Source organism: Acomys minous, assembly GCF_964271855.1.
Source record: "Acomys minous genome assembly, chromosome: 1".
Taxonomy (NCBI): domain Eukaryota; kingdom Metazoa; phylum Chordata; class Mammalia; order Rodentia; family Muridae; genus Acomys; species Acomys minous.
The window spans coordinates 108,364,155-108,387,792 of record NC_140483.1 but is presented as its reverse complement, the minus strand read 5'-3'; the positions used below and the strand labels follow the sequence as shown (position 1 = coordinate 108,387,792).

At 40.4% G+C, this 23,638-nt stretch overlaps 1 protein-coding gene across 1 annotated transcript in view; it reads right to left on the bottom strand.

The window, feature by feature from the left end:
• The window catches only part of CPA6 (carboxypeptidase A6), a 311,521-nt gene that overhangs the window by 166,949 nt on the left and 120,934 nt on the right, over window positions 1–23,638 (bottom strand). The window lies entirely within an intron of this gene.

Sequence of the window (23,638 nt, the reverse complement as noted above, 5' to 3'; positions counted from 1 at the left end):
CAGGGCTTTGGGAGACCACTTGTTTCATCAGTTTACATATGGGATGTATGCTATGTGGCAAATGGTATATAACAAGGAGAGGGCAATAAAAAGTTGTTATATTTTAATAGCACACGTGCATACACACATACGTACACTTACACACACACACATGTGCACACTCACGTCCAAACACACACACACACACACACACACACACACACACACACACACAGAGAGAGAGAGAGAGAGAGAGAGAGAGAGAGAGAGAGAGAGAGAGAGAGAGAGAGAGAGAGAGAGAGATCTCACAACAGGTATTAGCACTTAAAGGAAAACCAACCAAGAAATAAAACTCCATGTAGTCACACCCACTCAGGTCAAGAAACAAACTCTGTGCAGAAAAGCCTCAATTGCCTTTCTTCTAAGGCAGACTTATTCTCCTGATTACTTATTTGTTTTTGACACATGCTTTCACTATGTATCCCTGGCTCTCCTTGAACTTACTATATAGACCAGGAACTCACAGAGATCCACCTATCTCTGCCTCCTAAGTGCTGAGATTAAAGACGTACACCACGATGCCTGGCTCAGATCTCCTCGTTTTTAAAGCAATCATTTTGTGTATCTTTACATTTAAGTTTGGTCACCTATTTTCTATCTCACCTACCCTTTAATGTTTAGTCTCAGTTCCCTTTGCCATTTTGGACATTGGATTTGTTTTGTTCTGTTTTTCTCTGCATTAATTTGGAAGCCTCCCCTTCAATGTTTCTTGTGGGACTCCTGTCTATGATCTCTTCCAGCTAGGTCTGACCACATCGTTATAGTTTTGGTGGTTTGGCACTCACAAATTACACCAACTTTTGGTGTGAATTTTTTTTTATGATAATGGAGAAATTTATTATATGAGCATGGGAGAGAAGGAAGGGGATGTGAGATAGATAAGGAGGGAGAGGGGGGAGAAGTAAGAGTGTGAACTTTTTTCTTTTAAATCTACAATGGGAATTTAAGTTGCAGACAAGGCACTTAATTAACTAGTGTAAGGATTCGGCTGGACGTGGCTGTAGCCCTCTTGAGTCTTAGCTTCTAGGATTGTCCTATAGCAACTACAGTGACTTCCTCCCCCCGCCCCACCACCAGTTTTCCACAAACAACAGAGAAAGAATAAGAGTGGCACATAGGCTTTGTAACTGAACCTTGTCACGAGATGTGACATTTGATTAAGATTAATGCAGATTCAGGACAGCTGGGTTGAAGACATTTTTCCCTAGATCCTCAAATATGTTCTCCTCTCTGAGGCAAATTATGGGGACCCAGCTGTTCTTGCTATTTTATCGTAACATGGCTTGGTCAGAAAGTCCCCCACTAAATTCCATCTATTTAATCCTAGATCTGTCTGCTTCTCTTTCCATTGTCTCATAAATACGTTGGAGCTGATCCTCATATTCTAGAAGTGGTTGTTGTGGAAAATCATAATGCTTTATATTTTCTGAAATCAATGATGTGTTGTGCTATATATCCATAGTTCAGAAATACAAAGTAATATGTACACAATTGTATAACCTACAAACCATAGCATGACTGTGTTTTTTCTTATCTAATATTATAGTTTCATTTAGTCGATATTTCTGCCTGATTGCTTTTAGTTTGTAACACTTTCTCAATCTGTCTGCCTTCTGTGCTCTTGTTTTAGAAGAGTATAGTTCACTTATTTTGAACAAATAATGTTTAACTAATACTTACTTATGATTGGATTCTGATTAAGCTTTATTTTTCTAGATATATTACAGAAGTGGCACCGTGGCGCTCAGCTGTATAGGGCATTTATTACTCTTGATAAGAACCTAGGTTTGGCTGCCAGCACCCATATCAGTTGTCTCACAGGCACCTCCAACCCCAGTTCAAGGAGATCTGACACCCTTTGCCCTCTGTGGGCACCTGAATGTACACGATGCACATAAATACTCACACACATACATTAAAAAAGAAAAGAAAATAAAAAGAGAAGTGACATTGTGCTTTCTCAGTGCTTATGCTTCAGTAGATACAGAGCATTGATTTATCCAGTTCCTGATGTTGTTAGCCTTGGTCACTTGGCCAAAGCTGCATCTGATTTCCCCAATGGAAGCTATCATTTTTTTTGTAGTTTTATGAAATATATGGTGGGGAATGTATCTGTGACTCTATACCATCCTTCCAAATATTGCTGTTGCAGTTCGAACATAAAATCTTTCCGACAAGCTCAGATACTCTGGGCTTGGTTGCCAGCTGGTGGCGTTCTTGGATTGAGGAACAAGCAGGACTGAAAGTAAATGACTAAATAAGTCAATATTTAATAATGTGTGTTATTGCACCTCATCTCCTCTTGGATTCTATATTTCTATCTTTTGCTGGAGTCATACTTATCTCTGAATATTGTATTTGTCTTCATTTTCCTGATTCTCCCTTTAGCTGTGTCAAACGTGTTGTGAGACCTATCTACTGAGTTTTTGGTTTCATGTATTGCATCATTCAGTTCTATATTTTAAATATTTTGTTTTAAGTGATGTAATCGTTTTATGTAGGTTTTGGTTTCTTGCTGCCATTCTGAAAGTCTGCTTTTTCAATCTCTAGATACACAGTGGTATAATTGTCCTAATGTACCCGAAATCCTCATATAGGTCTGTTTTCATTCCTTTACTCTGACTCATTCACGCCATCTTATTGCCTTTGACCTATATGCATTTGACCTTCTTTGATTATTTGTAGACATGTATTGCATTAAAAAAAAAGCTATTTATGGAAATAATTGAGGTCTACCTCAGTGTCCTTCATCACTTCTTGGCCTTTGGCTTAGATCCAGTGACCCTTGGTGTTATCTGCAGAGAAGATTTCTGTTTGCTTGTGGGGCCCAGGTAGTAATCTGGGCTCATCTTAACCTGACTCCACACTTGGGGTCCTTCCTGGACCACTGAGGTATGTTGAATCATGGCTACTTCACTCTTAGTCATGAAGTCTTTTTAAGCTGGCAGCTGTGCCAAGGCAAGTGTTGTAATACAGTCTAGGCCTCCCTGTTTGGAATTTTACCTTCTCCAGCAATTTATCACCGCTTTGTTGCTTTTACCTTTAGTATGGCATCAAATGAGCTTGTGTTATTTTAATACCAGTATGCATTGTGCTAATGGGATTGTTTTCAGGAAAATGTCTATTTAAAATAACAATCAGGATGTATTATGAATAAATTAAAAAGATAAAATTCAGATTTCATTGTCTTAAATGAGAACATTGGCTTCTATTTAACTACTCAGCTGGAGTGTTCTAGAGCAGCGGTTCTCAACCTTCCTAATGTTGTGACCCTTTAATACAGTTCCTCATGTAGTGACACCCAACCATAAAGGTATTTGATTGCCACTTCATGACTATAATTTTGAGACTGTTTTGAATCATAGTGTAAAATACCTTATATGCAACACCAAAAGGTTGTGACTCTCAGGTTGAGAACCACTGTTCTAGAGGAAAATTTGACTGTATATCAGGATATTAAAGTTTGTAGAATATAAATTCACTTAAATTTGGTTTTTGATAATATGGGGAAAAGTTGCTTAATGTAAGGATGGCAAATTTGTCAACATGAGTTTTCTATAACATAATCTGTTAGGCTTATTTGGGGCCTAATGAATATTAAAATTTATCTCCTTGTTATAGCATCAAAAATAGAACCAAACTTTTTTCTTTTTGACATATTACACTTACAAAAGGAACTGATTTACTTTTTTTTTTCCTTTAAATTTTTTGAGACAGGATTTTTCTGTGCAGCCTTATCTGTCTTGGAACTTGCTCTGTAGGCCAGGTTGGCCTCAAACTGAGAGATCCACCTGCCTCTGCCCCACTCTCCCCATACTGGGATTAAAGGTGTGTGCCACTGTCACCTTTTATTTACTTTTAAAACATAATTTTTGCTTCTAAATAAGTACTTTTTTTGGTCCAGATGATGATCTAATAGATCTTTGAAATCATCAACTCTTTCTAGCTGTTTCTGTAAGTTCAAGGACTCTATGTCATCACAGGAGGGAAAACAAAAGTAGAAGGTTATCACAGTAACTCCTCTTTGTTGTTTCAGTTTCATACTTTCATATGCTGACTTTTAGTCATCATCACCCCATGCCTCTCTCATCCTTTTCTTATCCACTGAGACTGCTCTTCCCAGCATGCACCCCTTTTCCTTTCATGCCTTCTCTCTGTGTGTGTGATCAGCATTCTTGCTCGAGCACAGGTCAGAGGTTATTTCCTGGGGCAAGGGCAACTTATCAAAGGCTCCAGCACTGAAGAAAATAAGACACTTTCCTCTCTCTTCTAAGTGTTCTTTTTAAAGGGGCATTTATGGTTCCATTATTATATTTAAAAATCAAACTTGCATAATTCATAGACATAGTAGAAAACTTATTGAAAATCATTTGTGAAAGTGTCTTTATAACACTCCAAATTAACTTGTGCTATGCTAAAAATAGTTATTTTGTGTTTTTAATTCTGGGTATGTGTGTGTCCATGTGTGGGCATGTACACATGAGTGCAGGTGCTCAAAGAGACTACCACATTCCCTAGAGTTGTTGGAACCTCTACCAGAACACTATGTATTACACACTGTAACTTAATGGATCCTAACAACTTGTGATGGCCATTTAAATACTGCCTAGTTTTTTTAAATGCATTTCTTTGTGTATACATCTTTGAGTACTTCTAAAATGATCTCTGTGATGGTTAATATTAGTTGTTAGCCTAGGAGATTATCAAGGCATCATCTTGGGCATCTGTGAGGGTGTTCCGACAGATGAATACATCAGGAAGGCTCTGTTCTAATTAATGATTTAAGCCATTGATAGATCCAAACTGTCAAAAATTTCCAGGCGTGGGGTCCAAGTGTGGGAGATGGAATCTAGCTAAGGAGCTGGTTACTTGGTATATGCCTTTGAAGGGGTTGTCTTGTCTCTGGGCCCTTTGTTTTACTCCTCTTTGCCTGTTTACAATGAGATAATCAGTTTCATTCCTTTGTTTATGATACATCTACTTTCCCATAGATCTAAAAGCAACAGAGCTGACTATGGACAAAAACCTCTGAAACAACAACCCAAAATAAGTCTTTCCTCCCTTAAAAAAAAGGGGGGGGCACTGTGTATGCTCTTGACTGTTAAACCATCTCAGAGAGATGGTTTACCTTTTCCACTTAAAAACATGTTATGTACATGTCTAGTTATGTGTATATATGTATACATGGAGGGAGGGCTGCTTGTGTATGTGAGTACACTGCCCACTGAGGCTAGAAGAGGATGCCCAAGCTCAGGAAACTGGAGTGGCTGTGGTGAGCAGACTGACAGTGAGTGAACTGCGGAAGAGTGGTGCATGCTGCTCACTGCTGAGCCTTCTCCGACCCTTAACTTGGGATGTTTTAATGTTGAGTTGCTTTCTGCTCCTGGGCATTGACTAAGGGTTTATTGTATATAACAATGCTATTACATATATACATGATTACATATACAAACAATTACATGTGAAAATACTAAGAATTGGCTATGCCACAGTGATTTGCCACAAAGCAAAGATCTGGTGGTACTCAATTAAAAGTAGCTGCATTGTTGCATCAGTCTTGTCTCTGTGAACTTCATAGTTTAACATGTAGTTCATCTATACATGCTGGGCCTACCGTTTAGATGGCTGCATGAATAGCTTGAGTCATTTTGCCTTGGTCTCCTGCTTCTCTTGTCATATGTCCTCAGTTCAGGAGACATCCCACTTGTGCCATGCTCCCCAAGTATAAGCCAGCCAACCTGTAGTCCACCCCCATGATCTGCCTTAGTAGATTCTCACACTCAAGACTTGAGATGTATTCTAATTCTTCCCTCACCTCCTACTGAGTACCAGACATCCAGGGATGGCTTCTAATTCCCACCTGCTTAAAATGATTCAAGGTGCTTACCCAACCCCATCTGTTCCTTCCCACGCAGACTACAGTAAAATTGCTTTCTCACAGTTTCTTCCTCTGCTTCACGAACAAGCCCAGTGACTTGAGGAATGTGGGAACACAGTCTAGTCATTCCAGTTTGGTTTCTCAGCTTAACGTAACTACAAAAGTAAGATAAACATTTTCAAGAAAGGACATCCGAATGCATTTTACATAAATGTGGATGCTGCAATAAAATATGAACCATCGTGTTTATAAAGTGAACAAAGTCTAGTACTCTGTCACATGTCAAAATACCACACTCTGTGGGGGACCGCAAGGGCTACAGGGCATAGTGCGCATCCCTGTACACAGTAAAATTCTGAACATTTCCTATACTTGTTAAAAATGGAGACAACCATTGCAGAACTTCTGAAAAATAACATGTGTGAGTACAAGTCCTCCTATGGGATATAAGATGTTTCCACAGTACTTTTATAAACACTATATAAATAATATGTAGTAACTGGCTATGCTAGCTCATGAAACAATTTTACATGCTGACAGGGCTAATTCCTCTTTTTAGTTCAACTAGCAATAACCACAAATAGCAACCTACACATAGCTTTGAAATACTTATTCTTGTCATAGATAGATTCTTAACAATATTTTTTGAGACAGGGTCCTGGAGATTGCTCTGTAGAGCATGGTAACCTTGAACTTACAGGGATCCACCCATTTATGCCTTTTGATTGCTAGGATTAAGTGCATGCACCATCATGCTTAAATACATGCTTTTAAGTAAAATATATAAATAATATCTTATACGTCTTTATCTACCTTATTTCCCAGTTTTTCGAATAGTGACCAGATGACAATGTAGGGAAGTTAAATGCACTGCTTAGATTCTTTGGTGGTGACAGTATAGCTTGGGATCAAATATTGAAATACTTGTCACAAAGAACTATTTTGTCAAGCTTACAGTGAGTGGTATATGTACTTTAAAATTGTTTTATACAAGGATAAATATTAACATCAGTTTTGGTGATGTATGAAAGTTACTTTAATTTGTGAGCCTGTGAAAACATAAGAAATCATTTGATGTATCAAATATCTTTAAAACGAGAAACGAAACTGTTTGATTCATGTTGTCTCTGAGTTAGACAACATGATTGTACATGGTTTGGCAGAAGTGTAGAGAAACAAGAGTTCTTAGAAATTTCTGGTTAGATTATGCAGACCAAGTCTCTATGGAGGGCAAACTGAAAAAAACATCCAAAAAATTAAAATACATAACATCTTTGAAACGTAAATTCCATTTGAAGAACTTAGTCTACTATTACAGTAAAATGTATCAGTTCAGCCTAAGATGCTAATAAAGACACAGAGTCTGAAGCATACTTTAAAGCTGCTAGCACAATGCTGGGCAGAATCTAAACTAATACAAATCAACTCCTAAACTATGATAAACAAACTACTCTAAACTGATATATAATACATATACCCCAAGCATTTGCACTAAGATGCTTCTCCAGTCATTTCTCCCCTTTGTCTTCTTCCCCAGTCAACCATCTCTCTCCTCAACTGCCAAACTCTCTCTTCCTCCCACCAGCAAACCCCGTCTTCCACTTCCTGTCCTTCTGCCCAGCTGATTGGCTAAACAACACTTTATTGATGGTTGATACATCCACTCAGCATTCCTCCACAATCTATTGAGTATATATGAACTGAGTTTTTACCAGATTATTATAATGATAATTTGGAATAAGACCAGACGAATATTTGATATAAATAATATAATTAGAAGGCTGAATAAAGAAATGTTGGTATGTCCATACACTGTAAAACTTTACAACTATTAAAAAATAGTAAGGAAGATTTTTATGTCTTGCTATGGAATGACTACCAAGATATCCTAAGTAAAGGAAGCATCCAATAAACCTGCATGTATAATTATTATAGTTTATGAAAAATTGAAGAGGAGAAATCTACACTCACATAGGTATAAATAAATATATAAATATAATAAGCATATGCACAATTATGCAGGAGTATATAGATATTATATATATCTATGTTAAAATACATATTTATATTTACTATTTATTTGCTTCTTGGATTTATATAAAATATCATGTAAGAAGCTATGAACTTGAGTTGCCTGTATGTAGAATTAGGTGGCCAGAGGTGGGAAGCAGTATTAAGTATTTTTTTAAATTGTACATCATTTAATTTTTTTTATTTAGAGAATTAACAATGCATCATTAGTTCTTGGTTTTTGTTTTTGTTTTTAACCTATTTTTGTAAGCATCTTTGAACCTTGCACATTTTATAACCAGAAGGAATTACTTTGGGAAGATAAATCCTGTTTGTTGGTAAATAACCAGCACAAGGTTTGCTTTCCTTAAAGAACAAAGTCTGCTATCCACTTAGTTTTCTTGTACTTTATCTCATCAAATTCTGCAAGATGACATGGCCTATGTTGGCTTATTGCCAAATATTAGAAATATGAAAATAAAAACAAACTTGGACCACAAGTGCTCAATGTAGAGGCGGTGCTGGAGTGAGATGCGTTAACTCCTCAATCAGCTTTAGGCAATGATACACCCCAATTCAACTATAAGAGCAACGGTGTACCAGTTAGGGTTATCATTGCTATGATAAAACATGACCAAAGCAACCTAGGGAGGAAAGGATTTATTTGTCTTACATTTCCACATCACAGTTCATCATCAAAGGAAGTCAGGACAGCAATTCAAACAGTAGGAATTTGGAGGCATGAACTGATGCAGAGGCCCTGGAGGAGTGCTGCTTACTGGCTTGCTCCCTCTGGCTTGCTCAGCCTGCTTTCTTATAGAACCCAGGAACCTAGAAATGACACCACCCACAATGGGCAGGAACCTTCTCCATCAATCACCAATTAAGAATATGCCCTATAGGTTTCTATACCTTCACATCTTATGGCATTTTCTTTATTAAGGTTTCCTCTTCTCAGATGATTTTGGCTTTGCCAAGTTGACATAAAACTATCCAGCACAGGTGGTTACTCTTGTTTCCTAGTAGAAATTACAGAACACCCATCAAAAAAAAAAAACCCACCACTTATTTCTCTACCTGCCTGGGAACTGTGAGAATTAAAAGATCTAACATTTTGTAAAGACATTGGAATCCTTTGATAGACAAGTGTCATATAAGTACATATCATCTTGTGTTTTGTATATCTTTCTTAAAAAGATTTCCCCAAAGCCAATGAACTTATCATTATAATCAAGAGGTTAAGTGTGACAAAATTGGTTTGTTGACAGGCAAGCTGCAAGGATACTAGTTTCTATTTTGAAGTTTGATCTGGGATTTGTCGATTATATCCTTAGAATAGTAAGAAGGACCATTTTGTGTATAGGAATTGTTCCATATGGTGTGTGAGCACAATTCTTGAACTATTTTTGATTTCAGGATCACTTTCATCTTTAAATCATATACAGTTCCCAAACAGAGATGGGCACAGAATTTTTCCCAAACTGTTTTAATTTTCACAAATAATTTTTTTCTTTGATGAGAAGATTTAAAAATTTGTTTAACTTTTTATTAAATTACAAACATATTTGTTCTTTCAAGAGTTCTGTCCTTCATTACACTTTAGGATTGTGGTTGTCTAAAAAAGGAGGAAATGATTTACACCTTTAAAGTAGATACTAAAAATCTTGACAACACCTGAAGCATGTTCATGGATTTTTACTTAAAATAAAGTGAAAGCACTGTAGGCTCATGGGAAACGTCTTGGAAATGCCCAGATCTGTAGCCAGGGTTTATGGTGTGCATGTGCTGTGAATGGTCCCTTTCATACCCTTCCTTTGAGAATAACCAAGGTGTTGTTGCTTGAACTACTTCAGGCCAAGTCACCTCTAAAGCTTTTGAGGTGGTAACTCAAGCTGAGCTGGGGATTCTGTGACTGTTTGGTTTTGTTCCACTTTTGTTTCCAAATTCTCTTTCAGGTCTGTCCCTGTGTCTCATCTGTCTTGGCACTATCCAGTACCCTGCCCCTGGTTAACCTGTGGGCATCAATAACATTTTTCATCCTTTTTATCACACAGACACACACACACAGACACACACGCATACACACACACACACACACACACACACACACACACACCACACAAAAGTATCATCCAACTTTAAAACATGCACAGCAGGAGCTATGACAGGTAGAATTTCTATGAGGAAGAGATGTGTGCACAGGAATTTTGCTAGGAAAGGTGAAATGATGCTGAGAAAAATGTCAGTTGTCCATTTAAAAATATATTGTCTGGCAATGAAGGTTGTGTTGGGTGAAGGTAGGGAGAGCTACTACTTGTTAAACTTGGGTTATCCTAATCCAATGACTTGTTGTTCCTTGGTACTCTGGGGTGAATGAGAACATGTGTTTCTTTAAGGTACCTCAAATCTGAGAACAGGCTGTACAGGAGAACAAGAAGTTTCTTCACAGGACAGAAAGGGACAGGGCACACCTAGTTTTGGAAATCGATTGTACATTCTTCCTGATGAGTCCATGCAGAGGCAGGACCTTCTGGCATGTGAGTAAAGAAAGAGGGCCCCACCCTCTTCTCCTTCAGCCTATGTTTGCACAAATGCCCTCTTCCAGGGATGTTTTCCTAGCCCCTCCCCTTGTCATAGTAGTCCCTGGTTGCCAGCCTTTTTCCCTGCTTATTTCCTTTTAATACAGTGACCTGTCCCCTCCACCCCCTGCCCATGGCTTTTTATCAGTCTTCCATAACTAAAGTGCTTTTCTCATCCTCAACTGGAGTGTGTTTTTTGAGGAGGGAGATCACTGCTGGAGGGAGATCACTGCTGGAGGAGGATCACTGCTGGAGGGGGATCACTGCTGGAGGGGGATCACTGCTGGAGGGGGATCACTGCTGGAGGGGGATCACTGCTGGAGGAGGATCACTGCTGGAGGGGGATCACTGCTGGAGGGGGATCACTGCTGGAGGAGGATCACTGCTGGAGGAGGATCACTGCTGGAGGGGGATCACTGCTGGAGGGGGATCACTGCTGGAGGAGGATCACTGCTGGAGGGAGATGATGGCTGGAGGAGGATGACTGCTGGAGGAGGATGACTCCTAGAGGGATATGACTGCTGGAGGGGGATGACTGCTGAAGGGGGATGACTGCTGGAGGGGGATGACTGCTGGAGGGGGATGACTGCTGGAGGGGGATGACTGCTGGAGGGGGATGACTGCTGGAGGGGGATGACTGCTGAAGGGGGATGACTGCTGAAGGGGGATGACTGCTGGAGGGGGATGACTGCTGAAGGGGGATGATTGCTGGAGGGGGATGACTGCTGGAGGGGGATCACTGCTGCTTTCTTTACTTCAGTTGCTCGGAGCATCCAGAACAGCACTTGAAACACAGTGGTCATTTGATAAACATTTATGGAATAGATTACTACACATGTATAAAAAGGCTAGGTGATTGGGAAAGATATGATGTATTTGGAGAACAGAGAATAATCATATTTCATATATTTTTGAATATGCATAAGGGATACATTTGGAATAAATATGTGTGGTTCTCCCCATCTACCCCTTGATGATACAATGGACATCCTTCATTGTGCCTTCATTGGTATAGAATTTTGTATATTGAGCAAAAAAAAGTTTAATTTTGATACATTGGTATAGAATTCAAATTTAAGATTCTTCTTCACACACATTACATATATTTCTACTTTAATATGAGGTATTGTACCCATACAACTCAAGTAGAATACAAGGTTTACCTGCAATACTTTGAAAGTGCTATTGCAGGCTGTTTAGGATAAATAAGTATACAAGCTAACTGTCAGTTGATAAAATCATGGTCATGTCAATTACTAGTCTATTTACATTACAAGAATATACATTCTATACATTTAACCAACAGCTATGATTCTATAGATAGATAAGGTAAAATAATTAGGTAAGGTCTTCAAAAACTTCAGAGACCTACAGAATATGGCATTTAAAGATTTTTTTTTTACTATTTTTAAAGATTCATTGACAATAAGATAAGTTAACTCCTGGCAACACCCGGCCTACCTCAAAGAGGATGATGAGCATCAGAGAACCTCCTTATGGAGATGGCTTCAAATGTGGCAAACAAGCCACTGGGAAAAATGTTCTCATTTTGGCCACTGACAGAATTCTGCCTAAAAGTGGGCAAACTTGGACGCAGGCAGAGTCAATGACCAAACTCTGCCAAGACAGGGTAATCAAGTCCTCAATAGTTTCTGCCTCACAAAAGTCTGTCAGATATACTGGGCCAGAAGGCTGAAGATGATGTTCCAACGTTACAGAGAGTTTTGGGTTGACTGTTTGGTCAGTAAAACATCTCTGCCAGTTTTGCACTGTGAAAGCTGCTAACCTGCACTTCCTGTTTACTCAGGTCATTAATTTTATTCCTTCATAAGTCTCTGATGGAGTTGAAGACCAGTTACTTTAGTTTTACAATTAAGCTTAGTTGTTTAGGGGTTAAGATGTTTTTAGGTCTAGATAGATGCTTTAAGTTGACAGAGATGAGATATGATAGATACTGATTTACATTCAGAGTTTTAGACTCACCAAGATAGGAAAGATGTATTCTTCACAGTTGCCAAATACAAATAGCCAAAATACTAAAAATATAACATTAATATATTTCTTGATTGTTTTCTGGTTTTTCTTGCTGTATTCAGTTTATTTTTATATATGTGTAATAATATGAATGTATATATAAAATATTTTAAAAGTATATTCCAGGACAGCCAAGCCACACAGAGAAACCCTGTCTCAAAAAACAAACACACAAAACCCCAAAAAAGTATATATCTATTATCATTAAGATGTATTATTTTTGTAGTATCTATGGAATGAACATTTTAATCCTTTAAATAAATAAGTGGATTTTTTTTTTAAAAAAAAGGATTTGATGAAGAGAAAGGGGTTAGATATTACTGGTCAGATAATTAACTTTCAAGGATCACATTTTTATATTCCCCATTAGGATTCATTCCACTTACGGTTCTGCTGCAGACGTTGTATTTACACAAGTTATGTTAGGTGATACTTAAGCCCTGTGAATGTCAATATTTGCAATTTATTTTGTCCACCTTAATCAAGTATTCACTTGACTAATAAGGACTCTAATGTTCCTAAAGGAAATTGGGGGTGACCCCAAGAGATCTTGCCATTCCAAATAAGTTCTGTGCTCTCTTTATAGTTTGTAAGTATTTCTTCCTGTGTATCATTAACACTTTTTATCCTTCTCATAACCACAACAACAACAACAAAAATAAAACCAAATTTTAAAACATGCACTGGAGTGTCTTATCTAGAAGTGTGATAGGTGGGGATGGAGATGAGCAAGGGCCTCATGCTGTGTCACAACATGATAGAGAAACAGAAAGACCAACAGAATATAGTAGACCAACAGCTTTGTAGTAGTCTGCTCCTATAGCCAACTAGCTAATTATGAGAACTGCAGAAACCTTACTTAATGACCGAATCATATATTAAAAGACCCACTACCTTTTGGTGTTATTTCCCTGGGGAAACATATTTCAACATAAAGTTAAGAGGGGCTAAACCATATTCAAATCACGCAATTACTTTATATTGAAATTTTCTATCAAAGTAACAGCATCGTATCTTAGTCAAGATTTCTATTTGTTATGGCAAAACACCATGACCAAAAGCAATTTGGGGTGGAAAAAATTCACCTCAACATCAAAGTTCCTGATAGAAATAACTCAAGCCGAAGCCATTTAGGAACCCTACTTTCTGGCTTACTCCTCATGGCTTCGTCAACCTAATTCTTACACAACTCATGACCACCTCCTAAGGACAGTATGCCTTCCTCCCGGGGTAGGGGTGGGGCTTCCATATCAATCACCAATCAAGAAAACCCACACAGACTTGCCTACAGGCCAATCTCATGGAGGCATTTTCCCACTCAAGATTTCTTCTGCCTTTGATCCCAGGACTTGGGAGCCAGAAGCAGGTAGATCTCTATGAATCTGAGGCCAGCCTGGTCTCCACAGAGAGATCCTGAAGAGTCCTTCCTCCCAGATATGTCTAGGCTTGTGTCAAGTTGATATAACAACAGCAGGCTCACATGAACATGGCTTCTAGGTCCTGATTAGTGAGTTTTGGTACCCAAGACAATTTGTTGACCAAAGGATGGCTACCTATTCCAAGTAAAACTCTGATACAGTAACCGAGTTTCATTTCTAGAAGAAACAATACTATTGAATAAGGGAGTATGGCTATAGACCATATCTTATCTTCCCCTAATTTATTCTACTTATTCCTTTTACAAAGACTCAAGACTTGTTCAATGTATCACCAAAAGGTTGTAACTATCATAAAAAACGCTTAGCTCAGTTCCTTATACAAAAGCATCATCCTCCTGTGCACACAGTATTGTGTCTCTAATGGGGAGAACAAATTAAGATTTGTTATGTAGCATCTCAACTCCTCAGGATCCCTGCACTAGCTCAATATCTTTTTGTTGATTAGCTATGCTACATGCTCTCTACTGTCTCCTTTCATCTTTCACAATAATATGATGCTGATTCTCAGATCACAGTCAGCATTCAAAATGCTGACAAACTGCGAGAGAATAGGAGAAACATTGATGGCCAGATAACCTCCAAATAAATGTAATTATCAAGAAAACACCTTAGAAATATTTGTGGGAACTTCTATATTTATACAACTAAAAAAATAAAAATGGCAGAAAACAAGAAACTCCTTTAATGAAGCAAGATCTTTGAGGTTGTAGATGATGAATATGTAAAAGCTACTCTGAATTTCTTAGTGCGCAAAACCACCACATATGTATCCCTAATAGCTATTTTCATGTTCTAAGGTTTGCTAATCAAGTATGTCAAAGAATTAAACAGGTAAGAAAATTTTGATAATACAAAACCACAGATTGACTTCTGGGCAAAACACCTGAGCTCTGATTTTCAAATTCAAATGATCTGATAATCAGCATCATTGTATTCACTGTTACTCAATGCCCAAAGGCAAGAATTTTAAAGTTAAGAATCTGATGGCAGATGGTAGCTCTCACAGGTGGCTTTCTCAGGAAACTTCTTAACCAGCCCTTGCAGAACTCCTACTTCCTCCATAAACTTTTCTTGGTAATTGAAGAAATGAACACTATTCAGTACCTCATACCCTTGCCTGTCACATGATGCCACTGAATCCATTGCTCTACCATTTGGAACTCATTCTTATTTGCACCTTATTCTTATGTTTTTAAATCATGGTGATAATATGTTCAGTCATGTGATGTGTCTGCTTTTGATAAGCCTTCAATTTTGGATTGTTGGTATTATAATTCCAGGCAAGTAGAGGGGAGATTGAATTACATTTATTCATTCATCCAAGAAATACTCATTGAATGTCTGTCTATTATAGCCAGTTGATGGTGTTATAAAGATGAACCAGAGGTTGATCCTACTAAAGAAGAGTGAACCACAGTCCTTTATTTTAGGAGATTTTCAATCTGGTAAGGGAAATGAAGATATGGAGGGCCAGAGAAAGTAGGCAACTCCTGCAACAAGTACATGGAAGAGTCTGGATGCAGATGCAAGGAGTATTTCTGTGGGCGGTTACAATGCTAACTGCTTTCCTCATTTTCCCTATGTAAAGCATCATGTGGTCAAAGGTATAGAGATGTTTATTCTTTTAGCCATTGGCATTTGTTTACAATGCTTGTGTTTTGATGATTAGCCATTAGTGTAGTGGTCCACTTCTCCAACAGTGGTACTGTGGCCCACATCCTACTGATCTCTAATCAACACTGGTATCTAAAGTCAGCCAAGGCATGGAAAATGACTTTACCATTTATCCAGTAAGAAATGCAGGACTTCAATATGTACAGTAAACATTGAACCCCTACCCAGATCTATCCAATGGGCAGGACATTCTCCACAGTTGAGTGGAGAGTGAGGACTGACTTTCACACGGACTCTGCTGCCCCATATTTGACCACATCCCCTTACTGGGGAGGCCTGGTGGCATCAGAGGAAGGATAGCAGGCTACCAAGAAGAGATTTGATACCCTATGAGCATATACAGGGGGAGGAGGTTCCCCTCAGTCACAGACATAGGGGAGAGAATATGGTGAAAGTGAGAGGGAGGGAGAAATGGGAGAATACAAGGGATGGGATAACAATTGAGATGTAATATGAATATGTTAATATAATAATAATAATAATAATAATAATAATAATAATAATAATAATAATAAGAAAAGTACAGGACTTAAGTAAAGTCTTTGTGGCTATGGCTGATGGATATACAAAGTCTGCTCTAACTTCATGGGTCTGAGAAATGGCACCAAAGTAGCCTGTACACTTGATAGAAACCTCAGCTACAGAAAGCTTAATTTTCATTAGCAAGACAGCCTCATCTAGTTGTGTGTCATGGATCATGTGTTCCAGTCCACTAAAGAATGGTATTGCCGAGAAGGTCACAATTTATATTTGTCAGTGAAAATTTAAGACCACATATAAATGATGCCCTATAATGACCAACAAAAATATGTACAGTATTAAAGACAGGCCGAGAAATAGTAAATGTGTCTTCTAAGCCACACCTGGGTTGTGTCTCTGGAGACAAGATAAATAAACTCTTTTTAGAAGCTTGTCCTTCTGCAGATGCTTCCCCATCTACCATATACATTCACAGATATCTAAGATTGGATCAGTCTATTAGGAGTGATTGCAGGGGAAAACACAAAATGACTGGGTGCTAGGATACAGCTACCCACAGAATCCAGCACCAGTTAAAAAATTAAAGGGAAACCTTGTGCTTTAGCCACAGCTTCACAGATCACCAGTACCCACTGTATGGTCAGCTTGAAAAAAGCAGGATGAGAAACCACAAGTAGCGCAGTAAGACTAAGTAGTGACAGATACTGAAAAATATTAGAGAGGCAGCAGGTGTCATCTTGAAGGGCTGATGTGTCTCACCAAAGAGCTATAGTCTTTTACCTTGATTATGTTCTCTCTCTCCCTCCCCCCCCCCCCCCCGTGTGTGTGTGGTGTATCCTAGAGTATTTAACAAATACTAATGGCAGAGCATCATTTGAGCAAAGATTCAAAATCTCTGGCACTGGACCAGATGTTAGGATTTTATAAAAATGTTTCCTAGAGCCAAGCATGATGGTGCATGACTGTACTCTCAGATTCTTGGGAATTTGAGGCAGGAAGATTACCCAGGGCTACACTGTGAGTTAGAAGTCAACTTGAAAAATTTAGTGACACTGGATCTCAAAACAAAAATAAGTGTTAGGGATGTAGCTAGTGTGGGAAAGACTGTAAGCTTTGTCACAGGTGAAAGCAGTCTTGGCGGGCTTTACCCTTGGACACACCATGGATACCTTGAGATGGACTGGGTGGAGCCATCCTGGGCCTGGAATTCAGGAAGCAGACCTGGGGACTCCACCTGGACTATTGTTTTTCTAATTGACCCTCAATGGGAGGGGAGACTGCCCTTCACATGTGAGCGAGGCAGGCAGAGAGAAGAGAGCAGCAGCAGATTCAGACCGGGCTTGAGCACATGTGGATCAGCGAACAGGCCAGACCAACACGCAGGTCAGAGACTCCTAGGGACCCGTCCCATGGAGCGGATACCAGAAGGTTCACTCTTTTTTCTCTTTAACCTTTTTTCCCTCTTGTGTAAGCTAGTTGGGTTGTATAATAAAGTTTAATTGTTAAAAAACAGAGCTTACAAGCTAGGATGTAGTAGAGTACTTGTCTACCATCCACTAGTTCTGGGTCAATCCTTAGTACCTGAAACAAAACAAAATCTTTATATGGATTTCTCTGTGTGCCTAGGGTTGTAAATTACTCCTTTCAACCATGGGGGACACTTAGAAGGTGTTAAGTCAAGGTAATTTGTTCAGGTTTTTATTTCCTCACAGTCTTGGAAATCGGGAACAAGTAGAAGTGTGTGTGTGTGTGTGTGTGTGTGTGTGTGTGTGTGTGTGTGTGTGTGTGTGATAACAACAGGCATGGTGTCTGGGAGCCTGGTATATTTTGTTCTAAGGAGGACCAGGGCCATAAAGGGGGAAGTAGTAGTCATAGTAGTAAGGATAGACTTAAAGCCCTGGCATCTTCCATCTGGGATTTGGAGCTTGAAATGCGTATGGGGTAGGGATCGATGGAGGATGAGTCGGTTACGATGACCACAATTCTTTCCTTGTCTGTATCGACACCTTCTAATTCTTTTGTTGAGCACCATGGCCTGCTTTCTACTCTAAATCTGGGTTGACCTTGTCCTTTGGCAAGTAGATGGACTGTGGCAGAAGTGAAATCTTGCACTTGGGCTTAGGGAATATTACAAGCCTGTTCTTTCTCTTTCAGAGCCCCATGACTCCACAGTAAGTCACCTTGGATAAGCCATGTAGAAAGTGAGACACATGGCCCAGTTGTCCCTTTATTCTAGCCTTCAGCATTCAGAGCACTTAACTGTATGGGAGGCCATGAGAAGGGAGGATTGTGCTGCAACGCCCTGCCAAGAACATCTTCTGTGAGACCCCATTGGAAGGACCTTTTCTGCCAAGCGCCTCGGCAAAGGCAGGTTCTATTGTCCAGCAAGAGCATTTTTAAAAAAGTAATCTCAAAAGAGGTTGTTTGAACGTCCAAAGTACTAAGGCTGACAGGTGGGAAGCAAGCCTGGTGGTGGTACCAGCCTGAGGTCATACCTCCAGTCTAGCTGCATCTTTGTGGTCTCTAGGGTAACCATAATCACCATCACATGATGCCGAGGAAAGCTCCTGTAAGAATGATTCCTGTGCACTCTTCTTTCTTCACGTACTGTATTTTCTGCCACTATGCTGATACTGTTTGGTTTGTTAATTGTTAACAGCCCCGAAGAGGGAGAAACAGGTGAGAGGCATGTCAAGATGGTGTGCTTGGATCAGAATCCATAACCACATGTGATGTCTGGCCTAGATTATCAGGGGCTTCCCTCTCTATCAAAACTGACACCAGGGGAATCAAGAGTGCTTTACAAAGCCGTTGACAGAAAAATGAAAAGTCGGCTATCTTGCTTTCTACTGAAAGGCATCTTCTGCCAGGCCACCAGTTTGTGGCTGTTGATGGCCACTGCATTGCATGCATCCTTATGAGTTGGCTCAGATTCAGTAGCTTGGCTTTATTGGCGTTCCTCTTCTGTAGGGAAGAAGTCTGGCCATGGTGAGGCTAGGGACTCTGTTCAGGGTGCCTCTGCGCCGAAATCAATGTGTCATCTTGTACCGTGGTCTCCTCTAAGATGTGGAGTGCTCAATTCTCACAGTTGCTAAAATGTATCGGTAAATATATTTCCTTGAGGTTGTGGAAATGAGGTCCTGGGCTCCCTCTAGTAGACTAAGGATCACTCTCCATACCTATTAGTGACTGGTAATTTTTTTTTTCTACATGGCCATGGCCAGCAATTTATTTCCTCCAGGCACAAGTGGGCCTTTCTGACTTCTTCTCCCACACTGGGTGGAGATAACTCACTTTTGAAGGGTTCACTTGTTTGTGTCAGGGTTACTCGAGTACTTGCCATACTTTATGACCAACTGATTTGGGAATATAACTATACTTACAAAGCTCTTTTACAGAAATGTCTAGATTACTGTCTGCAGGTGACCTAGGAGGGGTCACACCAAAACCAAGAATCCTGGGGACAGTGATGGAATCCTTTTTCCCCTAGCAATGAATATAGATTTTGTAATCATCTGGCTGTGGTGGCACATGCTCGTGGCCCAGTACTTGAGAATCTAAGGCAAGAGGATTTGCCTTTTAGAGGGAAGACACAACTATATGCAGAAAGACTGTGGTATTTGTCTGTGGGGGCGCTGCAGAGGTGGAGAGAGGGAGGGAAAAAGGAGGGATGAAAGAGAGAGGAGATAGATAAAGGAGAGAGGGAGGGAGGGAGGGAGAGAGAGAGAGAGAGAGAGAGAGAGAGAGAGAGAGAGAGAGAGAGAGAGAGACTGATTCTATAACCAGACAAGCAGTTTCTAATAAAGTTGGGACCCCATAGTTTGAATTCTACCATCCATTTTCTTCCTTACAAGTGTTCCAGTTGATAAAAAAAAAAAAAAGTCTAGTTGGATGTCAGAATTTATAAACTTCCAGCAATTACAGGGGTTCTAAAGCTCCTTCAGCCCAGCTGAATGACTTTCAGTGCACCCATGAGTGATGGAGCATATATCACTTCACCAGAGCACAGAACTATAAAACGCGGGTGAGGATGACCTACACTCCAGATAACAACAGCAGCCCATCCTGGGATGCAGCCTTCCTCATGGTGGAGAGTGCAGCTTTCCAGGGTGGAAACTTAAGACTCCTGGTATGGTTGCCAGTGACATCTGACTGACCTTCCAGCTTGTGCTCCAATGTGAAACCATGTGGCTGAGTCTTGGGATGACAGGATGATTTCCTGTCCTGTCCTCCCTCTGATGAGGAAACAGAGATGATCATTTGTCGCCCTTTAGCAAGGACGTGCGGATCACATAGTAGATGCTTTGTGGCCTTACATGAAGTTATTTCACTTCCTTTTCAGCACAAAGAACTGGCGAGGAACTGCAGGCGGAACATAGTGTTTGGATTCTAATTTTGCTCACCTCCAAACTGTTTCTCGTCCATCATAACGGTTATGGTCTTAATTAACACTTTAATTGGCTGGTGCTTTTTCAATCCAGTTCTCTGGGGGCATGGTTTTCTGTTTAACTTTCTTGTTTCAATTCTTCAGCAAAACTATAAAATTTAATTAGGAAAGCAAGCAGCTTTGTAACAGCAGTCTTATGTCTAATTAGCTATGTGTTGACCGTACGCTTTCAGATTCCACTCAATATAGCATGCACGTCTTGCATTTGATCATGTTTCAGATAAGGCATTGTGAATTTACAGCCTAAGCATGTCAGTGAATCACTTTTCACTTTCCCTAAGAGGCTTGGCTATAGCCAGTGAAATCAGGAAAATTAACTTAGAGCCGTCACATAGGAGGATGAGAGCCAACAGGCAGGATGTAGGCGGATACTGTACCACAGGTCTGTTTTTCATTGCTGGAATAAATCAACATCAGCTTAGCTGCTTAAAACAAAGCCCACTTATTATCTCACAGTCCTGCAGATCAGTGGTCCGGGCCCAGCTTGCTGGATTCTCTTCAGGGTCTCAATGGGCTGAAACCAGAGGATCCAAGAATGGGCTAAGGTGCATTCTCATTTGGGCCTCAGGGTCCTGCAATCTGTAGGACTGAGGTTGCCGTTTCATTGGCCAGTCAATTCTTTCTTCCCTACGGTCTGCTTTCTGTAACTGGCTGGGATTTCTGCTCTTCTCAGTGTGAAAGGATCACTTGGTGAACTAATTCAAATTTAAAATGACAGCAAGGTAGGAGGATGTTTCTAGGCAGAAAGTTTTCTCAACTGAATTCCTCAAGTGGTAGGTCAGGAAACTACCTCCCTCAAGAAAGGAAATGAAGAAGTGTGTGGAAGGTACTGAACAGAGCATCCTGACATGCTGTCTTTAGAAGGGCCTGTTCGCATAGCTTTCCTAGCACCGGCATCTGGGAGCATTGACACAGATAAGAACACCTCAGTGTGCCTATGCTGTATGTGCAAACAGGGTGACTCATGGCTTTCTTCTGGGAATCTGGAGTTTTGGTATGTGTTAGGAAGCGCATGACATCATCAGATCCCCATAAGAACTACGGGGGGACAAGTCTCTAGTGGGCCTCCTTGGCAGCCACCATTGTAAATGTGCTGTCACAGCCCATCGCTGTGGGAATTAGGCAGGCTCGACGCGATGCCACTAAGAAGATCCTTGGGAGCCTGTGCCTGGAGTCCCCTGGGTCGGCACTGTCTCCTCTGCTGATTCTGCTTTCTGTCTTTTCACAGTGCACATCGCTGCTGTGAGCGGGCTTTCACCATGAGTCATATGAGGCCTCATGGAAACCACGGAGCTCTTGACACCATTCCTTTTTGCTGCTCTTCCACCCTTCTTTCAACTGTCTTCTAAGCTCCTCCTATGGCTGAGACATTTTGTCCCAGGCTGACTGCTTTGCTTAAAGCCTAAACGAAAGTAATTCTGGAGAACATTTTTTTCTGAACTGTTGCATACAAGTTTCCTCTAAGACAGAAATACTCCATCCTGCGATAAAGGGCTTGAAGCCAGAAGGCAAACTACTCAAAATAGGAAGTGCCAGAAATTGACCAGATTCATAAGACCCCCCCCCCCTTCAAGAGTAAGCAATCAATACTTCTGAGAGTCACTCTCAGGCAAGCCAAGCTGCAAGGAAGATTCTGAGGAAGCAGAAACCAGCCAAGCTGCCTGTGATAGGTTTAGACCAGCTGGGTCACTTGGAAGGGGCACTCTCCAGTGTGCTGAGTTCCCTGTGGGCTGTGTGGTGTGCTCAAGGTCTCCAGCTTTTTTTTGGGTGGGTGGGGGGAACCATCCCTCGTGCTAGGGTGGGCTTTGGTGATGCAGCTGTTTGTGAGTCATTTCTCTTCCTATATGTGACCCCAGTAAAATTTACTGCTTCACCAAGTTGGACTTTGGTGATATCTGTACTTTGGTCTGCTGTGGACTTCCGATGTCTGGAGTAAGTAGATGTACGTGTTGCATTTCCTCAGGAAAAGTCATCACCCCACAATAGCCACTCATGTGAAGTGTACAGTACACACACGTGGGCCATCTGTGCCATTGGCCTTTTGGATGCACCATATATTTTGCTTCCATTTGTGAAACAATGGTATCGCTGTTGATAAAGGGCAGTGACTACCACATGCATCACTGTGTGACCTAATTTTTGCTACTGTTTTTTCCTTGTTAGAGACTGAAGCAAGGGCACTATGCATACTGGTAAGGCGACCATTGAACCGAGATCCTCTGCCTTCATTTTAGAGCATTTTAGGGCCTATCGTGTAAATAGAATGACAAAATGGAGAAAATCCTTTGTTCCAGTTTTTTAATCGGAATAGCTGTTTCCTTAAAACAGGAGTTTAGGGGACTTTGCTCTCCCTGTATGGTATTTAAATGACATGTGGGTGGAGAAGGGAAGGAAGGCTGACATGAATTTTCCTCCTGCTTTGTAGTGCTGAGCTCCCTAGTGGGATATTTGGGAAGGGCCTGGTTATTAGAGTTGAGAAAACCACTGTGAAGCAGGCAGTCCTGGCCTACTGTAGAAAGTTAATGTGGGCCTTGGAGGGGAAGATTGCTAGGAAATGTCCAGCAGGTCTTTCATATATTGGGTAAAAAAAAAAAAAAACAACCATGATTTTATGAGGACATGAGTACCATGTTTGGGGTCAAAAAAGAGGCAAGAGAAAAGAGATCAATGACCTTGGAGTTCAAAGACCCATTTCCACAAGAAAGATGCCAAAGAGAAACCCACCTAGCAGTGAAGGATCAAAGGCTCTGCAATTCCTAACATCCACTGGGTCGCCCTTCCTCCCACATCTGCTAACACCTTCATCACGGGAGACTGTACTTCCCTCACCTAGAGAGAATACTGCTGTCCCACGTTCAAGATGAACGAGGCCCTTGGGCAATCTGCTTTGTCACGTTTTTAGAATGAAGCTTCAAATACCACATTTTTCGTGGACTGGCCTATTTCAGTGGAATGGAGGACAGCTAGTAGCCATACTTCTCATCTTAAGGTTTTAGTTGAAGCCGATAACTGCAGGCACTAACAAAATGACAGCGACTCTCACCCCAAATCCACAGAA